General features: G+C 37.5%; 1 protein-coding gene across 4 annotated transcripts in view; it reads right to left on the bottom strand.

Annotated features, from left to right (window-relative positions):
* CAP2 (cyclase associated actin cytoskeleton regulatory protein 2) overlaps positions 1–20,379 on the bottom strand; it is a 160,082-nt gene that overhangs the window by 59,647 nt on the left and 80,056 nt on the right. The gene's annotated exons all lie outside the window — the stretch shown is intronic.

The following is a 20,379-nucleotide window of genomic DNA, read 5'->3' as shown; positions in this document are numbered from 1 at the left end:
TTGCCCAGGGTCTCATGGCATGGAAGTACCTGAGGCCAGATTTGAACCCAGGTTCTCCTAACTCCAGGCCTGGCTTTCAATCCACTGAGCTACCCCATTAATGGAGAACCTTAAATATACTAAGCAGTGTGGTGTAATGGATGGAGAGCTGACCTCCAAACAAGGAAGGCCTGCATTCAGGACCCACATCAGATATGTGCTGGGTGATTCTGGGCATTTCTCTCCAGTGTTCTAAGTAACTCTCTAAAATGATAAATTGCAGAGAAGGTGTCAATTTGCAAAGGTACACAGACTATGCTTCTTCCCCTGAAATTCTTTGTACTAATAAAAATCTCATATCTACTCTTTATCCTTCCTCAGAAGTGATCACTAGACATTTGTTGATTTGGTCCAGTTTTAAAATATGGACCAAGCATCTTATTTACCAGATTTAATGACACAGGAAAGTTACCTGAAAGTAATATCAATGGAAGTGTGCGTATGTGTAAAAAGTCCTGAAGGGCCATGTGAGTTTCAATTCACTTCTAAGATTGAAAGTGTAGTTCTTTATCAGCTTAGTTCTTACTCAGCCAAGGAAAAGCTAAATGCACTCTTGGATCCTCTCCTCACCAGTATACTTTGTAATATTTATTGGGAAAGGAAATAGGAAGATTGGAAAACAGGGGAATAATGGGAGGTTTGTATAGGGGTAAGGAGGTTTGTATGGGTATGGAGTAGTTATGGGGAGAGAGGGAATATTGCTTGGTGAGGCAAGGGAGGGAGATGCCCCCTGCTGAGAGGAAATAGCAGGGGTCCAATAAGGATGGTTTGTCTTTGAACTTTTTCTGGTTTCACGTGGGAACAGTGAAACCATGAGTCTTTCCCTGCAACTTTTATAGCTGTTGGGGTAGTAAGCAATGCTTCATGTGGTCCAGTCCATTTTATGTCTGTGGCCAATTTTCTATTGAAATTTTTTAAGTATACTATGTCTCCTGGTTTGATGTTGTGCAAATTGTAATTCAGGGGTACTGTTTGTTGTATCAAGCCCATTTCATGCAATTCTGCTATTCTTGTCTGTAAAGCTTGTATATATTTTGTTAATTGACAATCTCCACTTATCATGGCAATGTAAGCTGGTTTACAAGTCCTTCCTTGCCAAATTACATGTCCATATAGCATCTCAAATGGAGAGATGTGCAAATCTCTACTGGGTTGTGTTCTAAGATGGAACAGAACTAATGGCAGAATGTTTGTCCATTTTTGGTGTGTTTCTGCACAAAATTTTCCTATCAATGTTTTAATGTCTTTATTTAATCTTTCCACTTGCCTTGAACTTTGGGGATGATATGGTGTGTGGTATGTTGCTTGTATTCCTAAATTTTTATAAATTTCATTTAATATTGACTGAGTAAAGTGACTTCCATGGTCTGAGTCCAATTTTGAGGAAATCCCAAGTCTAGGTATGATTTCTTTTAATAGGATTTTGACCACAAATGCTGCATTGTTCTTTTTGGAAGGAAAAACTTCTGGCCATCTAGTCAGTCTGTCTATGATGACAAGGCAATACTTAAATCCTTTGTCTTTTTCAATCTGTATGCATTCAAATGGGGTATATGCTAAGGGATGACCTCCTAAGCCTTTGGTCTTATAAACTCCCTGATTGAATTGCATACAAATTTTACAGTTTTGACAAATTCTTATGGCATAACAATGTTTGTGTTTGCTTTTTCTTGTGCATTTACTATTGGTTGGAATTCTTCTGCATAAGGATTTAAAGTTGACTTTTCTATTATATCATTGGTATTTTCTTTTGTAATAGCATCCCTGCTTTCCATGCCATTGTCTCCAGGAGGTCTGCTAATTTGAATGTTTTCTGTTATTGCATTTTCCTCCCCATTGGACCCTTCTATTGTTAGCTCATGTTCTTCAATTAATTCATTTGCAGTTTGTGTATTACAGACTGTTGCCAGTTCTGTTTCTTCCTCTTTCTTTGTAGCTTGTTCCACTGTTCCAAAAATTTTCTCTTTAATCTCTGTTACATCATTATCTAATTGGATTTCTTCTTCCATCTGTTCCTTAGTTTTATTTTGTGCTTTTGGAACAACAAGTTCTATTTGCATGCAGTCTCCTTCCTTTTCATTTTTCCTTTTTCCTTTCCCATTTTCCCCTTTTGATGTTACCCCATGTACTTGGCTTCATAACTGACTTTGTTTGGCAGCACCTGAGACTACTTGTGAATAACGTGGCTTTGCTCCTTGTTGGATGTACCTCTCCATGGTTTCTAAATTTGGTGCTTGCAATGAATTCTTGCAATTACAATCACAACATTTTGCATTTGTTTGTGTATTTTTGCTGCTATACTTTACATTGCTTTTCCAAGACCTCGGTTTGTTATTAGCTTGGAATAATTGTGCCTTTAAATAACAGTCTTGAACCATGTGACCTATTTTTCCACAGAGGAAACATCTGGGTAAATTTCTCCTTTGATTACTTGGGGTGTAATTTCTTGTAGGTTTGTATGATTGCAGAGTGGCTAGATTTTTTATTTCTTCAATTTCTTTATATTTACTTGAGCTATTTGCCTCCTTGAGCTTGGCTTTAAGCTCTTTTATTATTTCATCCTTTTCCTCTAGTATTTCTTTATGACCTGAAAATATGTAAGTTGCAGTTTTTCTTAAATCTTCCAGACTTAGTGTTTCCCAATCTGGGCATTGAAGTTTAAAATATGATCTAATAGGTGTGTTACTGCCTTTCACAAATTGGCCTCCTTATGTGTTGGAGATTTTGTTCAGTTAAATTTTCAAATCCAAGCACATCCTCTGCTACTTCAATCACTCTATCGAGGAACTTTGATGGATGTTCCCCACTTTCCTGTCTCAATTTCTCAAATTTTCCCCAAGTATCTGGTCTTTTTGAAAAACTTTTCATTGCCTCTAATAGATCTTCTCTGGCCTTTCTTAGGCAACGTAGATTTTCATTATTAGATAACTCCAAGTCTGTTCCTTCCTCTGGCCATGATGTTAAATTTGGATTGTTTCTTGTTTCATCAATGAATTGTTGTTTTTCCCTTTTTGAAAATAATTCTGAGAGAAGAATTGCAGTGTCCTGGAAATCTGGATCATAAAGCCTAGTGGCTCTTTTAAATTCTTTTAAACATCTCATTGGTTCTGAAAACCAGGAAGGCATCCGTCTTTTCAGACTTTCAAGGTCAGCTGTTGTAAATGGTTTATGTGTTTTAATATGAATTATGCCACTATCTGGTTGTAGGCTTCTCTGATCTCTTAGTGGCAATATTGGTATTCCACCTCCAGCCCCATCTGTATTTTCTTGCTGAACTACATTGTTATTTTTAGGTATGTCTTGTTGTGTGTTAATACCTTTCCCACATTGTATCTCTTCACTCAGTTGCTTCATCATTTCCTTTAGTTGCATCATCTCCTCTTTCATGGCTAAAATCGTCACAGCCATTTCATTATCTTTTGCTTTTTTCCCAAAAATTAGATGCACACCTATTTTTAGGGCATAGTATAATTGGTTAAGAAGAATAATGCTCTGGCATATGTGAGAATGAATGAAATCAAGTGATACATACTTATATTCAGCCATTGCAAACTTTCATAGATGCTAAGCAGAAAATAAATATAATCCGGAATCGTGACAAACAATAAGTCAAAAACCATATAAAAGAAATATGCAATCCAGGCTAGATTACCCATGGCAAGTAATAGTTTCTTTGCCGTCTTGTATCTTGAAAAGCTTTTTGCAACAGAAAAAATGCTTTTAAGTCTGGCCCTTTAAGAGTCCCCTCCTCCCTTCAGGAGGAGTGGTTTCTTTTGGGCGTGGTATCACTAGGCAGATTAGTTGCACTCAGCACTGCTCTCAAAATGGTTACTTTTCACAGTCACACAGGCTTTTGAAATGTATGCAGGCCCAACTTCTCTGAAACCTCCAGTTGCTTCCTTTTCCCAAATTCTTAACAAAAATAGGTTGGAAAACCTAGCTGGCTCTGCCAAAAACTGTAATATTTATTGGGAAAGGAAATAGGAAGATTGGAAAACAGGGGATAAATGGGGAATAATGGGAGGTTTGTATAGGGGTAAGGAGGTTTGTATGGGTATGGAGTAGTTGAGGGGAGAGAGGGAATATTGCTTGGTGATGCAAGGGAGGGAGATGCCCCCTGCTGAGAGGAAACAGCAGGGGTCTGATAAAGACTATTTGTTGTAGAATGACTGAACTGATGTTCAGCTCCCTCTTTGACCAGAAAAGATAGTCCACTTATCTGACTGCGAATTCAAATAATATAAAGTTTAATAATCCAGTTAGAATTGGAGTTTTTTCTCAGCTTCAGAGTATAGGGCCAGACTCTAGAGGCTGGCGGAGGGTTTTCCCACTTCCATCTACTCTATATCATTCCAAGTTTGTCTTTTTAGAAATCTTAGCAGTACACAGAAAGCAAACAAGAACAATTCTAAGCTTCAGAAGCCTGTGTCTTCAGGCTGAACCAAGAAGAGCATGCCACTCCAGTCTGGGCTGAACAAGCTCCACTCTCCTCCAACACCAGGCAGCCCGTCCCCAGCTGGCAGGAAGGAAGTACTAGTCAAAAGACCCAAATGCCACTCCCAGTTGGTCCCTTCCCCCACAAACTGTCAGTCTTATTTCCTTTCCACAACTCCCATTCCTTTTTAAAGTGTGATCCATGATAGACAGATATAGAAGAAGAGTAAATAGGCTGAAGTGTAGCACTCATCATTTCATTGTCCTGGGAAACCCCTCCAGCTCTTCTGTCTTTCAGGCTCTCTAACAACACATTGAAATTATGATACCTTCTCCCAGGCTCAACCTAAGTAGAAAGACAATTAATAGTAAGTGGTGGCCAGAGTATGAGCCCTACAACTTTAGGGAATCTGGTCTTCAGGTGTTATGAGCTGGGGATGTGGCAAGCCACCTCAAAGGTTTCCCAGGCTTCCTCTAGGTGTGAATGTCCATCCTTCCTTCAGTGAATGCAGATCTAGGATTATTTTAACCATGGGCCTAGACAAGGATCATTGTATTCAAACAATGCCATTTCTCTGGGGTCATTTAGGCCTCAGTCAAAATGCACCCACTATCTCCAGCAATGTAGATTTGTATCCATTGTGAGAAATGAATTCACTTAGAGTCAAATATTTAGTAGCTATATTTAATCTGCTCCATATACATGTGTGTATATCTCTCTATCTGTCTGTCTATCTATCATGTTTAACTTTTCCCTATAGAGTAACTATTTTGCTATTCCCCCTCCCCTAAAAGACTATTGAATCTATTGACACTATTTCCAGAGAATTTCACAGAGTGGGGAAAGTTGGTTAAATAAACTCTTTGGGCCATATTTTAAGACTGAATCAATATAAATCATCATAATTGAGTGCCTACTCTGAGCAAAGCACTTTAGATACACACACACACACACATTTATATTTATTGTTTAGTTATTTTTTAGTTGCCTTTCAACTGTGACACCTCATGGAGTTTCCTTGGTAAAGATATCCTTTTCCAGCTCATTTTGCAGATGTGGAAACTGAAGCCAGTGGAGTTAAGTGACTTGCCCAGGGTCACACAGCTAATAAATGTCTGAGGCCACATTTGAACTTAGACAGATGAGTCTTCTAGACATACTTAGAGGCTATACATATCAACTAAACATTTAGTGAGTACCTTTAATGTGACAGGCATTGTGCTAAATTCTGGAGATACAAAAAGACACAAAAGACAGAGCCCTACTTTTAAGGAATTTACAGTCTATACATATAAAATGCTTTTATATTTGTGGATTGCTTTTTTTTCCAAGTGAACTCATTTCTCACAATGGATATAGGTCTGTAGGGCTCAGATGAGTAGATGATTAGAGAGGACAATTTTACTAAGGCCCATTAGACCCTGAGGAAAGAACAGTGATTGGATACAATGATCTTTATTTAGTCTCATGGTTAAAAATAATCTCATATCCTGATTCATTGAAGGAAGGGTAGACACTAACATCCACTGGAAGCCTGGGAAACCTTTGAGGTGGATTTGCTATATCCCCAGCTTATAACCCCTGAGCCTAGTGGGTAGACTTGGAGTAGGGCAAATACCAGATTCTCTAAAGTTGTGGGGTTCATATTCTGGCTACCACTAGTATTTTCGGAGCAGTGAGGTGCCTTGGAGAGGCCATTATACTTTAAGTGTATATAGTTAGGGAGTTATGAAGGACAGAAGGGCTGGAGTGGGTTTCCCAGGATAATGAAATGATAAGTGCTACACTTCAGCCTATTTACTCTTCTATCTCTCTATTGTGGATCACACTTAAAAAAGGAATGTGAGTGTGTTAGGGAGGGGAAGGATCCCAGAGTGCATTTAGCTTTTCCTTAATTGCAGAGGAAGAACTAAGTTGATAAAGAATTATATACTTTTCTCCTTGAAAATGGTCTGAAATTCAAATGACCCTAGTGATATTAACTATTTTTGTCAAACACATAAAGATAAGCATTATTGATATTACTCTCAAACTTCCTTGAGAGGGAAAGCTGGTTAAATTCATTGATACAGAAACTAAATTAGTAAACATTGATATAAAGAATTTTAAGATGAGGAAACTCTGAAACTTAACAGTCATACAGAATTGTCTAGAGCTCTAAGAGGTTAAATGACTTGCTTAGGATCACACAGAGAGTATCCTTTCTTTTTTTCTGTCTCAGTCTCTGTGAATTTGCCTTTTTCTGATTCTCTCTCACATTGCCTGTTACCAATACAGTCCATAAAATCTATTACCAAGGCAGTCTAAAAAATTAGAATGAAAATAATTGGGCAGGAAACTGGTCAACAGGAAGGATTGGGATGATCTATAGCTCAGAGAGTTTTAAAAATTATTGGTGTCTATAGCAGAATGGTGAAAAGTCTTTCTGAAAACAAAGGATTGGAGGCAAGTTGCAGAGGCCTAAGAAAATCTCAGAAAAATATTACTCTTAAAAATAAGCAAATAATTATCCTCACTCTTTAATAAAGTGATCTGTAAGCAGTGTAAAATAACCAAATAAATATTCTCCCCTTAAAAAAAAGGACATGGACATATAAATAGCACACTTGGGAGATCTGGCAAATTGTTGACCAAGAAATAAAATGGTATTATAGGAGGGAATAAAATGAAAGGATGGAAATCTTTAAATTAATACATATGAGAAAAATAAGCTAAATCATAGAGAGGCAGAGAGGGCTTATCACCAGCACACTGATCCGGCCTTTCCTCGTCATTCATTATGTAACACTGGACAGCTAATTATACATCATTGCGCTTTGGTTTCTCTATCTAAAAAATGCTAATAGCAATAAATGTCTTCAATAAATTGCTGAAGATAAGTCAAATAAAATAAAATGTTCTCTGAAGAGAATGTGAAAAATTTTTTGTGTCCTTTAAAGAAAAGGCACTCTATAAACTAAAGGTCTCATTAAGCATGCTTCTAGCTTCTAGAAGTAGCAAATGTTTACTACTTATACCATGTAAATGCTTACTCGAAGCACATAGAAAAGAAGGGTAGGGAAGATGATCACAGGAGTTTCTGATTCATTTAATGAGGTTTGGGTTATTGATTATAGCTTTCTAGCTATGAGTCAATTAGTATGCATTAGTTAAGTATCTGCTAAGTATACTTGGATATAATCATGTAGAAGCAACCTGTTTCTACCCACAAGGAGCTCACATTCTGGAGGGGAAGACATTATGCACAGCAAAAGTATATGTGGTGCCTCTCTGGGCTAACCTTGAACTCCCAGGTTTCAGGTTGATTTTTCCTGAAGGATGGTTACCTCAAGTTCAAGGTATTCTGTGGGTCTGCATTAAAAAAAAAAAAGCTCCCGAGTCCCCATCAATGTGTTTATAATTCAGAGTATACAATTAGCTCAAAGCAAAGGTATTTATTGGAATGGCATAGTAATAAAAATAGCAACAAAATAGCTCCATAAATCTGGGGTGTGATTGCTCACAAATATACCTCATATTAACAGGAAGGGTGGATACATATAGAAGCCACAGGTGCAGTAATTATGGATATCTTGTGAAAGCATAGGAGAGGAGGGTCAACTTATACTGCCCAAGATTTCAGAGTTGCTTGATATCTTTATGCTGATTTCAGATGAAAGTCACAAAAAAGCATAGAATTCTAGACATTTATTTATGCAGGGGATTTGGGAAAGGGTCTTACTGGTTCTGGAGCTACAATCTGATAAACTGTGAATAAATTCTAGTCTTAGTTCCTCTCTAGTAGAGAGATTAGTAGTTCCCAAATGATAGGCCACAAAGTTATTGCAAGGGGTTGAGCAAAGCCAAATGTATTATCGTTTGAAAGCTTATCTAATAAAACATATAGTAAGAGTATAATAGGTAAGCTAACATATCTTCTATGGACTGAATAATGACTCACATTATAACAAGTTTTTGTTAATTAATATAAATGCTGCTTTGATGAATAAAAGACAAATGATTTTAGAAGTGTTTCTGAAATTAATAATAACTAATATTTATAGAGTGTTTTAAGGTTTGCAAACATGTTGCTTATATTCTCTCATTTTATCTTTACATAATCCTAGGAGCTAAGTGTTATTAACTCCATTTTAGAGAGGAAGAAACAGAGGCAAAAATGAGATTAAGTGACTTGCCCATGATATCACAGTCAGTAAATATCTGAGGCAGGACTTGAATTCAGATCTTCCTGACTTCCTTCACTTCACTATTCCACCTAATTTTTTGTCATAAATTAATTAAGGATATTTTTCCATGGTTACACAATTCATGTTCTTTCCCTCCCTTCTTCTATGTGTCTAGCACATAGTAAGTGCTTAATAATCTCCCTCTCTCTTTCACTTCCTTTATTTGAAAAGGCTGGGAACCATTAAATTAGATGTTTTCACTCCCAGAACCCACATATAACCACAGTATCAGGGAGATACAAAGGCATGAAATAATATGTATATGGTATGTGGCTCTCTGGGGATCCCAAGACCCTTTAACAGGGTTAATGAGGTCAAAATAGCAATATTAAACAATAGCATTAGGAAAACTAGTAGATTAATACTAAGATGCCATTTGCCTATTCAAATTTCCCTCCTTTTTCCTAACACACATCTATGTGAGGCCAGATTTTCTTCATATAATTCAACAACAAAAAAATAACATTAATTTCAGAAGCAGATATTAGACCAAAATTATTTTCTGTTAAACTAGACATTAAATAAATTTGCAAAAACATGTAAAATAATGATACTTCTTAACACATCTTTGTTGGTCTTTGAAAAGTTATTTTAATAAAAATATTTTTAAATGTTAACATATGTTTGTTAACACAATATTAAACATATTAAAACATAATAGGTTTGTCATTAATTTTAAATGAAATAATAAACAAATATTTAAAATTACATTTTAATTTTGAATATGGTGAATACTGATGGATATAACTAACAAAAACAAAAACTCTTTGGTATCTTCAACAATATATAAAAGTATAAAGGGTTCTGAGATCAAAAAGCTTGAGAAAAGTTAGAGTAGGGGAAGGAAGGGAAAGGAATATGTATTTATATAAACCCTACTATGAGTCAAGCAATATACAAGGCACTTTTTACAAATGGAATCTCATTTGAATCTTACAGCAACTGTGGAAGGTAGATGCTATTATTATACTCATTTAATAGGAAAATGAGGCAAATAGAGGTTAAGTGACTTGGTTCAGGGTTACACAGCCAGTAAGTATCTGAAGCCAGATTTAAACTCTAGTCTCCCCAATTCCAGGCTTACCACTCTATCCACTGTCACCTAACTGCCTCTACTGATAAGGGAATTAACTATAGAAATTAAAGTGGCAAGATACAATGTTAAAAATAGAACGATTTCCCCTTCACTTATCCTGCTCTGTGACCTGTATTTCACTTCTATCCCTTATCAATTTAGTCACTGGTAGAGGAGGTGACTTCAGCCAAATGGTGTAAAAATGCCTTGAGGCTCATATCCAATAAGTCTATCCTTCCCCTCTGTCATGATCTAGACAATACAGTGTAATAAAGGGTAAAAAGGGAGAGAGATTTGTGATAAAGGGAAAAGGATGATAAAAGGAATGGAGTCTTCCCCTTCTAAGGCAGGGACAGAGTGAGGAGGTGATGTTGATGTGCCAAGGGAGAAAAAGGAGAATGGGTTTGTCTTTCCCCCCTCAGCACTCTGACAAACCTCTCTCACTATGGCTACCTTCAACTTTGACAGCTGGGTTCTATGAAGGATCTTGTTGAAGAGGCTATGGTGATAAGTTCTCTTTTTCTCGGGGAGAGAAATGTCACCTCTCTCCGCCTCACTCTCAAGTTTCCCTCTAGCAACAGTTTGAGTCAGTTCCTAAGTTTTATCAACTGAAATTTATTGGAAGAAAACAGAAAAGGGAACAGGGCAGATGGAGGGTAAGGAATTGATGTTCAGGAAGGAAAGAGGGAGAAGGGGTCCCTAACTAACTAATATCCTTCCCCCAAAGTCAAGCAGATCAGGTTTGGTTTGCCTGACCCCTTTGGGGTCAGAATAAAGACACTCTAGTTCTTGGTTGCATAGTAAGTGTCCCCAAGTTCCGATTCAAGGAAGTAGATGGAAATCTTCCTTGTTGGACAGTTTATTTTTCAAAGTCCTATCCAATTGGTTTGTCTTCTGGCGAGATATGGGTCAGGAATCACAGGAAAAGAGATCACTGGATCAAGGAACTTAGCCCGAGCTAACCTCTCTGATGAGTGGTACCAGACAAGTCAGTAGTCCCAGCTGCTGGATCAGCTCAGCTCTCCTCTCTCTCCAAAGTTCCTTTTTTTTGCCCATCCCCCACTGCTGTAGGATTCTGCAGCTCTTTCCAGTTCATTTCTCTCCAAGATGTCAAACCTTCTCTTACAACAGTATAACTCTATCCATTGCTCTAGTCATATGACCCTCTCTAGCTGCCCTCTCCCCTTCCTTTTCTTGGTCAAGTTTTACCCTGAGGATATTTGGGAGTGGGTGAAGGATGGGAACAAGGGAAGGGATGAAAAAGCAAAGCAATGAAGAAGGCCAGATTCAAGAAACTCTTGCTCTTTAAACTCCACATCTGGGGGGGGAGGGGCTTCAAACATTGAAACACTAAGATTTCCAAAACAACAATCTCACTTCTTGAGTACCATTCTAAGGTAATTTTGGGTGCTTCTGCTTGTAACAGAGGAACTTATCAAGAGAAAAAGAAGGAACCAGGTTTGGTTTCCCTGAGTAGGCTAGATGAGAAAATATGACCCATGAATGATATATTTAATTAGTACTAATTAAATGATTATTTAGCTAGCATATTCATTTTGTGGAGTTTAGATGAATCATATGAAAGAATTCAATTTTTATATGCTATTATGGCATAAGGCCTTGGGTATAACATTTACAATTTATTTATATCTATTTTTAGGATGGGAGGATGGGTAGAATTCATCTTATTGTAGTCAATGATCACAGAAGTTTCTAGTTATCACATTTTTTAGTGGTATATATCTAGAATTTATTTGATGCCAATTCCTTCATCAGGAACCCAACCCTTAATTATATCACTATTCCTTTGAGAATATATGACCCACTTTATGATAATCCATAAGGGCTATCTGGGCACATTTAATTGTGGGACAAACACCAAGAAAATGATAAGACTTTGAGTGGCTAAGCCATTTACACTTGACTGAATGGTGTTGTATAGGCCAGTATTCTATAGAGAAACAATATGTTCAGAGCCAAAACAGTGAAATTTTTCTGTTGACTTATTTCTGTGGTTGCAATTTCACAGTCTGATGTTGGCCACTGAAAGCTTATTAGGTATCCTGATTTGATGCTCAATTAAAAAAAAATCACATATAGAATCTGCCCGGAGAAGAACAACTTAATTGGAACATTTTCTTAACTGCATTTGAATACCAGGCCAGCTGGATAACCACAGTCCATGTGAATTTAATCAGCACATTTCCTCCAGAACTTCCATTTTATTATCATTGAGCACTCTAGCTACATCTGTCACCAAAATCTGGCTGTGATAATCTCTCATCACTACTTTCTCACATTTGAAGTTGTGCTCATCTGCACCACCTTCCACAGGGGCATTTTTTTTAAGGACATGAAGGATAGCATTAATGAGTTGAAGGACCTTAATAACATTTCATTAAATTGCTATTCTTATGACCTTTTTCATTCCAAATTTATATGACTTATTCTGGGTGTATTATTAATATTGATTATACTATATTGATTATATGCTCCTTCCTAACTAACTGTGAGACTAAATCAAACAGTTAATGTTTCTAATATCGAACCATCCTAGTTCAAACTCTCATCAGTCTTTCACCTAACTTACCATACCAGTTTCCTAATTTGCCACTCTTTATCTAATCTGATGGGCAGCTGGGTGGTCCAGTGGCTTAGAGTGCTGGACCTGGAGTAAAAAAGACCTGAGTTCAAATTTAGCTTCACTTATCCTTTTGGCCTCAGTTTCCTAAACTAAAATGAGCAGGAGAAGAAAATGGCAAGCCACCCTAATCTCTTTGCCAAGAAGACTCCAAATGGGATCACAGATATGACTACAATGATATCTAATCTGATAACTCCAACAACATTTTATAGGGAGGTTTTTATAATACATATCTTATGTGACAGCTGATAACAACAGTAACATTTTATAGATACAGTTTATACATGTGTATCTTGTTTCAACCTCAAGACAATTCTGAGGTAGGCTCCTTAGGTATTTATGATGCCCATTTTAGAGGTGAGGAAACAGATTTAGAGAGATTAAATAATTTGTCCATCTCTGGTAAACACTGGAGGTCAGATTTAGATCCTAGTATAGCACTGACTTTCAAGTTACCGAATAGTCTCACAGCATCATAAAGGCAATTTGAGGTGAGGTTCAGAATAAACTGTGCATTGAAATATTGAGGGATTGATTTGAGGAGAGGCATAAGATCACCAGCAACTCTGGTTAATCTGGTAGGACTTCAGGGAGGAAAGGAGTGATGGAATGAGATTTAAGGATATGGAAAGGGAATTATGAGATCAAAGGGGATAAGTAGGGTTTATGCAAGGACTAGCTCCATCATCAATCAGAAGGAATGAAGACAAACATCTCCAGGCAGGCTCTTTCTTCCCAGAGCAGTTCCTAAGAGGAGACCTAAAACAGAATCAACTGAGTGGAAGTAGAGAAGAAACAGGGCTGGGTCATGTCAGGTGAATGGATTTCATGAAGAGCTATATAAGGGCAAACTTGTCTTTTACGTCACTCTCGTCACTCTCTATTTCCGGGCCTCATTAGCAGCTCCTCTCTTTCCAGTGTTAGAACCAGATCAAACCAACTCTATCACTGTTCCAGGATGGTATGTACCAGTCTACTGATTCTGTCATGAACCCACACCCTCCCAGGGACTTTCAAAACATCCTTCTCTAGCAAGCTTCAATTTGTATGCAGTCTCATTTTCTTAGAATGTAAGTTCCCTGGGAGCAAGAGTGAGCTTTGCTTTTGTATTTTTGCCCCCAGTGATTAGCCCAGTAGGCAGCATCCAGTAAACACTTAATAAATGTTTTCAGTTTCCTTGCTTCTTCCTAAGCTACTTCAGATTTTTGAATTCCAGCTGATACAGTAGTCTGTCTTTTCAGTTTATACATAGGAAAAGAAACAATTACCATGTTTGGTGAATTTCATACTACATCACCAAACATTAATGACATAAGCTGTCATAAGGGAAAGGATCCCAGAAAAACCTTTGGAAAAAACACAAGTTCTTCTGAAGTGATTTGCTACCAAATCAGATTTTTTTTTTTCAGATTCAAGCTGGAGGAGAGAGAGAATATAGAAAAATGTCTGTGGTCGTTGTTCTAGGTGTGTCTCACTTTGTGACCTCTTGTGTTGTTTTCTGAGCAAAGATACTAGAGTTGTTTGCCATTTCCTTTTCTGGGCTCATTTTACAGATTAAGAAACTGAGGCCAAAAGGGTTAAGTGACTTGCCCAATGTCATAGCTAATAAATGTCTGGGGCTAGACTTGAACTCAGGAAGATGGGTTTTTCTGACTCCAGACTGGGTACTCTACCCACTGTACCACTAGCTATACAAATTATTGAGAAAAAATAAATAAAAACCCTTCTGCAAAGGTTCATTATTTTAAAAATATAGTAGTTTCAAATACCTAGAAATCAGAGAGGGTATTTAAGTTAGGCAGAAGACAGGACAGTGTTTGCCCTGTCCCAAAGATAATGATGCACCATTTATTCCAGATCATTTTACATTTAATGTAGCCAGAACAGAGCATTTAGAAAGTGTCCATGCACAGGGAAAACTGTATCTAGCTGCCTGGAGTTGCTACACATAAACACTAATATCAAATGATCATTTTGCCATGTGATCCTTCCCCTGCCCAAACAAATATAGAACATGACCATAAAAAGTAACAGACCATGGGCTTGGCTAAGTAATTTATTACAGCTGATGCAGGACTGGGATGCCAGCTGGAATTACCTTGTCTGCTCCTGCTTTTTTCACTTATATAGCTTGCACGAAGTACAAAGGCTCTGTTCTGCAGAGGCTGGCTACAAAATGAAATCAGTTAAAACTCTTAACAAGTAGCAAATCTGAATCCCACAAAGGCCAAAGCATATTTGGCTCCTAAAGGACATTTGGCTAATGACTTACTGATTTAACATATTGAACTTTGCCATCTACAAATTTTTGTCCATGTCATAAAATAAAAATTTCCATGTCTCCCAACACTTTATATCAAATTTATTGCAGTTCACAAGCAAATATTTGGGCTCACTATAGCAAATGATAAATAGTGGATAATTAAAACAAATTGAACTCCAACACTGGACCAAATGGAGTAACGAAAAATCCTTAGCTCAAGATGCACTTCTCTCCTTTGATACAGCATCTGTTATCAAGGTACCCTGGAAATCTGACAAAAGTACTTAGTATGAAACAATGCAGAAGACAAGAAATAATATCCTTTATTAACCTTTTGCCCCTGAGTTAACCCCCAAAGTCCTTTATACTCTATTAAATAACCACCATACTTCCTCTTAGCAATCATACATAACCCAATTCATGTCTTACACAAAGAGGGATGAGTTAATGTGCTTTATCCTGTGTTTTTTTTTCCCCAAAAGGTCACCATGAGTGATATCTCAACACGACAGGAACTTTAAAAATCCTCTTTGCTTCCACCCTACTGTCTCTGAATGTCTGCAAAGCCACCACACTCCAATCACAACTTGCAAACTCATTCACAGTTTCCCTTTACGGAAGCAAACAGTCTAGACAGATGAATGACAGAATAGCTCTCCTTTCTCTCACATTCATAGATAGGCTGTCAACTCCATTGGACCCCCTTTTTTCCTCTCTGCATTTTGATAAACTAATAATTGACTTTCCTGTTGGGATTCAACTTTGAATTGGTGGCTTTAGGCTAGAAATACAAGCAGACCTTAATGACATCATAGGGATTGCTGCATCCTTTTCTACCCTCTTCAGTGATAGGATCTACATTTGCTAGCAATAACACATAGAATAATCTTCCCACAAGTTACTCAGTGCATGTATAAATAACAATGATTATTTTCTTTCCATGGACTGGATAACATGAAATTGCAGGTTATTTCCCCTCTTGTTTCTAACATCCATATCTATGATGGGAAATGTTCCTCAGAAAACCAGTAAAGAAAATTCAATTCTATTTATTTTAGCAGGCATTCAGATCCTGTTTAGCCTGTGTATCCTATATATGGTTAAATATATGCCCGTGCCTACATATAAAATATGTATATATAAACAGACATATTCCCTAACATTTTTAAATTAAATTTTATTCTTTTCAATTATATGTAGAAATAAATTTTGACAATTGTGTTCCAGAGGGAGGAAATTCTTTCATTCAGCAGCTGGACAGAAGGGCAGGGCATGCAAAAATATTCTTAGGCATTGTGGAGAGGGGGAACAGAGCAGCCTCCTCCATGCCACCAGGGCATGCATGCTATGCCTTCACCAACATGGGACTAGATTATTGCTAAGTTCCCTGCAAGTGCTAACATCCTATGATGCTATTATTTTAGTATTTACCATAAATGCCATGTGATTAATCTGCAAAGTAATTTCTATAAGAGTACCAAATTATTACCTATTAATGATGAAAAAACTCAAATTAGATAGAGACTAGTAAGAAAACAGTGGGTGATTTTGGAGGGCAACCACTGAAAGAAGTACATTTTTCAACCAAAAAGTAAAATTTAATTGAATCTTTGGCAAAAGATGAAATCTCAGTTTTAGTTGCTTTCCTAACATATATTTGCTGGGCTGAAAAAAAAGACCTTGCTTAGAAACTATTTTTTAAAACTACTCACAAAATCTTTACCATGTATGTAAAATTAACAGACTACTTATTCAATAAATACCTTTTGCTGTCTCTTTGATCTGGTTCAGCTCTTTGCTCATAGTGCTAAAAGAAGTTTGAGAGGGGGATTTTAAAGCAGACATTTCGCTTGGTTTTAAAATCTTAATTGCTTTACTGTCCAATTACTGTAAGTCACCCCAATCCTAAACCTTCTAATATCTTTGAAGGAACTATGAACCTGAAATTCTTTGGAGGTTTTCTCAGAAATGGCTGAATAAACACTGTAAAATTTATTTTAGTTCACAAATCTGATTTCTAAATCCATCTCCATTACAGGCCTGGTCAATGAGCACAGACAAGGTTCGTTTGTTAAGAGTTTTTTTTTTTTTAATAAAAGACAAAAACCTGGATATTGGTCCCACACTCTGAAATGAACATGGACAGGAATCAGGTGAACCTTGCTCTGAATCTATTAACTAAGAAAGTGAGGTGAGATGAGTTCTACCGACAACCACTAAATCAGACATCACTAGGATCTCCATCTCTGCCACTGTTCTTTTGCAATTTATATATTATCTACTACTTTGATTTAATCTCCTAAAAAGTCCACAGCGAACAGCTAAGTATTAGGGTGGCAGGCCAGGTGTAGTGAGCTTATAGGTTTGGGAAGAAGAGAATCAGGTTTTAGTAAAAAGAAGAGAAATTGAGTTGACACAATGGATAGAGCTTTGGGTTTGGAGTCAGAGAGTAAAAATGTGATCTCAGACACTTACTAGCTATGTGACCCTAGACAAGTCACTAATGACTATTTGCCTTAATTTCCTCATCTATAAAATGGGGCTAATAGTAGCACTTAATTTTCAGGGTTGCTTAGAGGATCAGATGAGATAATATTTGTAGAGTTCTTAGGACAGAGCTCTGTATTATGTAAATATAAGCTATTCTTAATTAGAAGAGTCTTTAGCAAAAAACAAGTCAATCAACAAGTATTCATTATGCTTGTTGGTTGAGGTACTGTACCTCCCTCCCTATCCCCATCTCCCCACCAAAAGGGCAAAAACATGATCCCTACCCTCAGTAGCTCACATTCTAGTGGAGATTCAACATGCAAATAACTATGTACATAAAACGTGATATACATAGAACGTAATCTCAGACTGAAGGCACTTACAGCTTTGTTAGACATGACAAGTTCCATATTCATGAGCCCATTAACAATCCTGATCTATTAATGCTCATAAATAGTATATTTGTACATTATTGCTCCAGGGATTATTTATCTAGTTTATGTGAGGCAGTATTGACTCATTGCTTCATTCATTTTGGGTTTTTTTTGGACTGGACTTGTGATTTCATTGGCCTAAGGAGCTTTCCTCAAGGCATTTTGTCTACCCGACAGAGTAAGATCTTTGTTAAATCTATAGGCTCAGAGAGTTCCTTGGGGGCACTGAGAGTAAGTGACTAGGCCCCTGTCCTCACAATTAGTATATATTAGTGGTGAGTCTTGGACATGAGACTCTGAGTCCAGCCCTCTATTTCCTACCCCAGGCTATTTCATACATTAATAAATCCAAATATTTACTGAGTATTTACGATAGGAGGACTATTCTGGGCACTGTAACATGCCACTAGGGCCCTGAATGATGAAAAAGGATCTACTTGATGATCCTTTCCCCTATCTATATTCAAGTGAATATAGTTAGTGGTTCCTAGCCTGGAAGAAGTGATTCAAAGTTCAATCAAAACAAAAATGAAGACAAAACTCAAGTCATTCCATTCACCTCAAATCATTTTTAGTGGTTTGAAAATGTGGGGTTAATATTTTCTAAATGGTAGTGTGCATGCATTTGCACATTAGTAATAAGTACAGGCACTAGTTTCAGACTTTCTAATGCTCATGGCCTAAGGAATGCTGGTAAAACTTAGAAGAGGAGGTGGAGGAAAGTGTGTGCTGTTGTTATAGCATAACAGCTGCAGTCACACCACCTGTCTCGGCTGCCAGTATGTTCCTGCAAGTTAACAGAGGTTAGCTCTTGTGAGGCCCTGAGTAGGAGACCTCCCAGGAACAAACAAACCCACTGGTGACTCCGCAGGGTGATAGCCTTCCTTGGACACTGCCCCAGGCCAACATTCCAGAGGTTCTGTGCTGCTGGAAGCAATGTTTTTAGCTTAGAGGCATGTGAAAATCAGACCATTGCCATTATCTCCTGCTTCCCTTTGCATCTGGCCTCTCTCATCCCTCTGAATCTTCCCAATGCATGCATCTGACCACTTTTTCTGCTCAAAAATCTTCAATCTTCAGTGGTTTCTCTTTGCCTACCTTGGGCAATTCCAGAGGTTATCCTCTGGCCTCAGACACTGTAGCTGTACAATGAGGAGGTCAAACTTAATCCTAGAAATACTATATGCCATAATCTGACTTCAGTCTTCTCCAGCAAGTGTTGGAATATTTATTTTCCATCCTAACTGGTGTCCTGTTTCCAGACTCCTCTTCCTTACCCCACTCCATCCTCCAGAGGGCTGCCAAAATAGTTATCCTAAGTAGGCATAGGTCTGACCTTGCTCAAAAAACTTCAGTCTCTCCCTTTTGTCCATATCATAATACATAAACCCCTCAGTCTGACATTTTAAGTTCTTTACAGCTTGGCTCCAATCTGCTTTCCCAGTCTTTTATGTAATATAATTCCTTGTTCCCCCTTTGCTGTAATTTGGGATGAATGACCCATGTTCAGTGTTGTGCTGGGGCCACATCAAACCTGCTTTGGAGAGCTAGTTATTACATTTTCGATGTGATCATTTACATCTCAGAAGTCAGCAAAGGCCACAAATCAGGGCTTGATGTAGTGCTCTATTGATTGTCTAGACTCACAAAGTGATGGAGAAAATGTTCATGTACATTAATCTTAAAAGTGTGTCATGCTGTACAGCCCCTGACCCCAAACTGGTTGTTAAATATTTATTAGCAGATCTATCATACAGGAATATGAAATTATATACTGCTGACAGACAGAAAAGGTGCTCAATAAATGCTTATTGATAAACTGAGAATTTAGGTTTGGGGAGTGTGTTGGAATTATTGTTAGAGCACATTTTTTGTTTTTAAACAGAAAAAGTAAATTTAGTGGTGTGCTACTTTACTTCCAGATCCGAAGGGAGGCTGAGGCCAAGGCTGGTCAGTCTCCTGAGCTGGGGGTCCCAAGTTGCATAAGTTAAGCTGTTTGTATGTCAAACATTAATCTGGAAAGGAGGAGGCTACTAGGCTGCCTAAGGTGGGGGGCAGGTAGTGAACCAGCTGAAATAAAAAGTGGAGCAAGTCATATCTCCTATGCTGATTCGAGTGGGACCAAGTATGTCATGAGAAGCCCATATACTGTGAAATTTAAAATTAAATCTCAAATAATAAAAATATTATATTTTAGGAGATTTATTGAATGATCATTAGAAATCAAGGAATAAAGAGGATACAAAATAAAGATCATGTGCCCATGGCTGATTAGCCATTTCAAAATCCCCATGCTTAGCATCACCACCATGTTTGCTGCATCATGCCAAAAAGAGACAGTCTCAATGCCCACTGACTTTATCCTCTGTCTACAGGAAGTATGTAATGACAGGAAGTCAGTGGACTCCCGGGAAATGTAGTTCTTTTTTAGGGTAACATATTTTCAATTACACATTCCTACATCTTAACAAAAACTGTTGATCTTGTATTGGGATGCTCATTAACAATTATGTTCCCTCATGAGGTAGAAGCATTGTTGTTAAGGCATAGAACACAGACATTTTCTGATCAGTGAATTGTAAGGTATGAAATAATCTTGTTAAACAATGAAAATATCACTTTAAAACGCTGGACAACTCTTAACCCTGTCACTTTGCTTCCAGATTTACCAACTTCAGGAGAATCATTACACAGTTGTGAAATACTAGTGTCCATGGCGGAAAAGCCCCGAGATCATCTCACACTCCCTTAGACAACCCAGATCTGATCTTAT

Source organism: Monodelphis domestica, chromosome 3 (assembly GCF_027887165.1).
Source record: "Monodelphis domestica isolate mMonDom1 chromosome 3, mMonDom1.pri, whole genome shotgun sequence".
Classification (NCBI taxonomy): Eukaryota; Metazoa; Chordata; class Mammalia; order Didelphimorphia; family Didelphidae; genus Monodelphis; species Monodelphis domestica.
This window is presented reverse-complemented; position numbering and strand designations above follow the sequence as displayed.